At 42.0% G+C, this 5940-nt stretch overlaps 1 long non-coding RNA gene across 1 annotated transcript; it reads left to right on the top strand.

Annotated features, from left to right (window-relative positions):
* Nucleotides 1–1249: 1249 nt before the first annotated feature.
* LOC147308475 (uncharacterized) lies at nt 1250–5940 on the top strand. Its single transcript, XR_015126250.1, has 3 exons — nt 1250–1349; nt 5554–5796; nt 5883–5940. It is a non-coding gene; the product is annotated as an uncharacterized LOC147308475 (long non-coding RNA).

Here is a 5940-nt window from a genome sequence, read left to right as displayed (position 1 = left end):
CTAAAACAGTCTACCATTCCTACACAGTTAATCAAATGTCAATGTAAACACCCTCACATTACAGCTAAAGGTCAGTACTTTAACATCAGAGTGGAAGTTTTGTTCGGAGCATGCTGTTCTTGAGCATCGAGCCAGAACAGCAGACATATTCACTGCCTTAATTCTTTCTGACTGCACTGATGATGTTTTTCTAGACATTCGTTAAGTTTATGAAAAAGGTTTTGCCTTTCTAGGAAGCTCTGTCATACAGACTGATGTAACAAGGCTCCCATGCAGACAGAGGCTCGAAAAGCAAACTGAGAAGGCCACATTTTAGAAACGATGTCACTTTAACCTGTTGTTTCCTCAGTTTAGAATAAGCAGTCACATTTACAGGGCTAACACATTTGCTATGTAAATGACATGTTAGGTGTCATAATCATAGTATCACTGCTTTCTAATGTAAAACCTTGTACGAGGGCTTACCTGAAGTGAATGCAAACAGTCTTTAACAGCTATAACCACAGACAAAAGGTTAGTCCTTTAAAAAGGAGAAAAAAATAAAGCCTGAAGATGAAACGATAAAGGTATTGATTTTAGACGGCATCTAGTGGTTTCTCGAAGCATGCTGAAATCCAGAAACTGCATCCTCCCCATCTCTGACACTCACAACTTGTATGTTAACTCTCAGTCAGCCTGTATGCACACACCCACACACACTAGGGATCAATTTATACACCCAGTTCATTGAAGAGTCATATGTAGACAGCTGATAAAGTTGTGACTAATTTAAGCAAGGTGGTTGCAGACACACCTGGGGCTGAAGAAGAAAGAGATCCCAAAAATGTCAAGTAGTAAACAAGAGTTCAGACTGACTGTATATTATTTTTTTTAACTTTTTCATTTTCCTTTATTTGTTTTTATTGTTTTATTGTTATTATTATAACAATAAGTATAGTGATGTTTTATAACCAGTTTCCAGTTTGGATTCAGGAAACAGACACTGTGTCTACTTTTAAGTTTAGGCTTAAAACTTTTTGCTAAAGCTTATAGTTAGGGCTGGATCAGGTGACCCTGAATCCCCTCTTAGTTATGCTGTAATGTGTAGGCTGCTGGGGGATTCCCATGATGCATTGAGTGTTTTTTCTTCAGTCACCTTTTTCACTCAGTATGTGTTAATAGACCTCTCTGCACTGAATCATACTCGTTATTCATCTCTGGCTCTCTTCCACTGCATATCTTTCTTCTCGCTCCTCAACTGGTCGCAGCAGATGGCCCCGCCCCTCTCTGAGCCTGGTTCTGTTGGAGGTTTCGTCCTGTTAAAAGAGAGTTTTTCCTTCCCACTGTCGCCAAAGTGTTTGCTCATGGAGGTGGGTATATGATTGTTGGGTTTTTCGCTGTATGTGTTATTGTAGGGTCTACCTTACAATATAAAGCATCTTGTGATTTCCTGCTGTATAAATAAAATTGAATTGAATTGAAAATTCAACTATATAAAAATTAAATTTTCATATTCCGTTTCCACTCCTGAGGTGAAATGGCAGGTGTTTAGGTGTGCCCCCTACTTCCTGCTGTCCATAATGAAGAATGAGGAAGTTTGGATCTGCATTGTTTCCAAATGCTTCAAGTGAAATAACCACCAAGCAGTTCTAAAGGTTTCTTCCTGTTTAAAGGGGAGTTTTTCCTTCCCACTGTTGCCAAAGCGCTTGCATATCGGGGATCATCTAATTGTTAGGGTTTCCTTTGCTTTCTCTGTATTATTGTAGGGTTTTTACCTTACAATCTTTACCTTGAGGGAATTGTTGTTGTGATGTGGTGTGTTATAAATAAAATAGAGTGGAATTTTATTTTAAATACATTCATTAGATACATTTAATTCTAAATGATAAAACATCACATTCCTGCCTCTCAGTTGCAGCAGTTGCATGTGAACCTGCACACATGAAATCCTGTTTTTTTTTTTTTGCAGTTAGACACACCTGCTCTCGTTTACCTACAAAACGCTATGGTGCAGAGTATGTGGGGTGAGATAGTAAAGAATGCAGCTCATGAATCTGGTCACTGATAAACCTGCTTTTACAGGGAAGCCGAGGGATCTATATTCTGCTGATGTTGCGCACACCCAGGGATGCATGGATTTCTCCCTATCTCTCTCTCTCATTCTCTCTTTCTCCTATTCACAAACAGATGCATACCACAGCACGGGACACAAACAAAAATCTGGGGATGTCCCATTCTTAATGTGAAGCCTATTGCTCACTAGAGGTACAATTTATATTGTTAAGAGGGTGAACAATGGAATAAATAAAAAGAAGGTTTCCTGCCTGGCTGCATGTGTGAGCAACCCCTTAACACTTTAATAACAGTCCTCTGAACTGTCTTTATATTTTTTTTAAATAGTTGCCTTTTGGTATGAAAGCAAAGGGATTGAGTGAGCGTGCTGTATTATTTTCAGCTTTAGTGTGATGAAGAAATACATTTCATTCAACATCAAAAATGCCGCAGTGCTTTAAGAGCAGAGTTGAGCTTAAAGAAGGCCATTTCCAGACCTCACTCTAAGGTAGGTGCTGAAAGATTTGAATGATTCATGAATCAATTTACGGCGCGTGAATGTAGCGCTTATAGGAATGAAGTGTTTTACTCCTGGTTGAGGCCAGGGGCTCCTGTACAGCACTTGTCGGAGCATGATTCAGGAACTGTAGAGCCTAGTTGTACCTCTCGTGCCACACAGATGCCATTACCTGAAAGCATTTAGAGAGGGAAATGAGGTTGTATGCTACCTGACTTCAGAGAGGTCACACAACCAGAGGCCCCCGCTCTCACTGTACTCTGTCTTGCTCCCCGACATGCATTTCACAGTATCTTCCTGATTGCAGGGTCCTCTATCATGTTTTGGCCATTACAGCACTCGTCCCATCTTACACTGAGAACCTGACAACGCTGACCCCTTTTAGAGTCACATTACTCAACACCGACAGAAAACACACACACATGCACCAGCTTATTTATTTCTCTCTTTGTGTCTCACAACCCACTTTCCCCCATTCTCTCTCTTGTGTGCGCTCTTTCTCTCACACACACACACACACACACACACACACACACACACACGCGCACACACACACACACACACACACACACGCACACACACACACACACACGCACACACACACACACACACACACGCACACACACACACACACACACGCACACACACACACACACGCACATTTCTGACAGAACAAGATAGTGAGAGGGAAGAGGATAGATGACACATTTCCTGAGGAGAGGCAGCCAAAGTTATTTGTTATAATTCTGCTCTAATTTCAATATTTTCAAACCTTCCCAGAGATTTATATGTGCTGCCTGAAAGAGCATCCATCTTGACTGAGCCCTGGCCGGCCTCAACTTTGCCAGTATCACATGATCAATGTTTTCCCTGGCCTTCCAACGTCTTTGGGGGTCACATGGGCCTCTGTCAAGCTTGGCTAATTTTGCACTCTCAGCTCCGCCGCTATTAGCATATGAATATACTCCTGGCCATACATATTCCACAGACATGCATAGGGATTTCAAAAAGTGGTCCTTTTTTTTTAAGAAGGAATCTGAAAAGACCGGAGGGGACGAAGAGGAGGAAGGAGTGGATGTGGGCTTGGCAGGATGTTTTCACAGCTGTCATGGTGATGAATTAGGCTCTTATGATTAATCTGTATTTAAATGTAACATTACCATCTCCAGACAGTTAGACCCTGCCCATTTTTAGTGGACCGTGGCCGTCCAACAGAAAAAAACATGTTGATTATATTAAACACTACCAAAAGGAGCAAATGAGACACTTGCTATATTAATACTCCTACCAGATGTAAGTCATTATCTACAGAATAAACACGAGCCCTGCAAAACTTGAAAAATAGCTGTAAAGATGCACAGGATTTAGAGTTAACACTGAAGTTAGGTAAATGTTATCTTTATAATCCCTGCGTAGTGTTGAAAATGAAAGCTGCTGAATGGTGGCTATGAAAGCGTCTCCATTCATTGACTCTGTGAGGAGGATATCTCCTCCCATGTCTTTTGTGTGTCACCACGGCAGCTCTTTAGAGCCAAGTTAGCGTTAAAGTGAGAATTTGGGCTTCCAACCCTGCCATTTAGTTCCCACACGACCTTGCAAAGACACAAAAGTGGCCACGCTGAACAGCTGCCCACTGGGGCGACAGATTTATGTGGGCCAAATCAAACCTCTAAAAACCAACAGCTGACCTGAGCGGTGAAGAGAAATAAAAATCACATTGAGCATTTTATTGCTCTTCTGAGGCTCTCGTCCTCTCCAGTTCAGGGATTTAGTTGTCATTAGTGTTCATAATAAGAGCTTTCCCATATGCTTCTGTCTACAGATGATATGATTGGGACATAACATGTTATGACTGCACATTCCCAAACAGTGTTACAGGTCAAGTGAGGGACGCAGTTAGTTGTTGTGCCAATGGGAGTGCAATGTCAGAGTTGTGGTTACAGATGCTGACAGAATTCAAACGTGATTTGATGTTAACTGTGTTAGGCAGTTTTCCCAGAGATCAGTTGACTTGAGGAAGAAAGCTATTACATTTATGTGCTTTTCTCACAACAGTGGTTCTTAAAGTGTTGTCCCAGGACCCCCAGGAGTCTGTGGCCCATAGCTAATGGTCGGCAATAAAATTTGCTATAAATAATAAATTTATGCTCTTTCAGTGTATATGTACACCGGGACCTTTTACGCCAATAAAACAACATTTGTCTGTTAGTCCTGGGCCAGTAGAAAGTCTGACATGATTGTGCACATCACCTGCACATCACCTGCACATATGGTGCCTTGCTCCTAATATGTAACTTGGCTTATTAGCCAGCTAACTAGCAAGCAGGAAGAAATATTTAGGTTAGTCTTCATTATCAAGTGGCATAAAAACCCGAACCAACTAAATTGAGAAAATATGGAGACTTATTATTAATAACAAATTTAGAGATCAAATTTAAGTTTGCATGTCCTCCCGTGTTTGCGTGGATTCTCTCCGGGTACTCCAGCTTCCTACCACAGTCCAAAGACATGCAGTTAGGTATGAATGCAGGAGTGAATGTGAGTGCGAATGGTTGTCTGTGTCTATGTGTTAGCCTAGTGACAGACTGGCGAACTGTCCAGAGTCGCCCTAAGACTGCTGGGATAGACTTCAGATTGCTTTCTTTGTTCAATGCATAATATTCTAGAAAACTATTGCTTACAAAAACATTTATGTATTTTTCTTACTATTTATTGTGCCAAACAAAAAGTAAGTGTCATCCAAAAACCCGGCAGGCAGTGGTGTTTGGTTCCAGCTGCCATTAATACATTCTGCTAACACAGAGGTTGTTCCACTGCCTTCCTGTATTTACCTCTGTCTAGTAGCCACTCACCTGTCATCCATTGATCAATCAGCAACTTTGTATTTAAGACCAGCGCGGTCATGTATTCTCCGCCAGTTCATCAGCTACCTCATGGTGGTAACCAGGCCTCATTGCGCCTTGTGTTCATGCTCTGTACTTACCCCGATATCCTTGTGCCTCCAGTTTCCAGGTCCACAATTTAAGCACCTGCAGCTCAAATACCAGGACGTTTGGCAAGATTCTCCGCACCTCTCTACAGCCCACTCCCTGGAATCAAAACTAGTCGCCGCTTCCACCTGTCTGTCCTCCTGCCCTTCATCAACTCTGGATTACCAGGAAAACAAGGTTGGAAACCTCTTTCACTTACTTTCCCCTCGGACATTCACTGGGTTGCCTTTCCTAGAGCCTCACGATCGCTGCCTGCAAGTAAGCGCTCAGAATCAGATTCCCTCTTCCCTCCCTGTGTTAGCTTTTCACTTTCAGAACCTAAACTTATCCTCCCTCTGTTTCAGTCCTCCTCGTCAGAGACTTCCCGCTATGCACCCTCGTCTTGTCATTACTAATCTGTGT

The sequence above is a fragment of the Aulonocara sp. 'chitande type north' Nkhata Bay genome, linkage group LG18, assembly GCF_057382095.1.
Source record: "Aulonocara sp. 'chitande type north' Nkhata Bay isolate Kocher_YH1m ecotype deep benthic linkage group LG18, A_spYH_male_GT1.1, whole genome shotgun sequence".
In the NCBI taxonomy this organism is placed as follows: domain Eukaryota; kingdom Metazoa; phylum Chordata; class Actinopteri; order Cichliformes; family Cichlidae; genus Aulonocara; species Aulonocara sp. 'chitande type north' Nkhata Bay.
The sequence above is the reverse complement of the archived record's forward strand: the minus strand, read 5'-3'. Positions and strand labels throughout refer to the sequence as shown.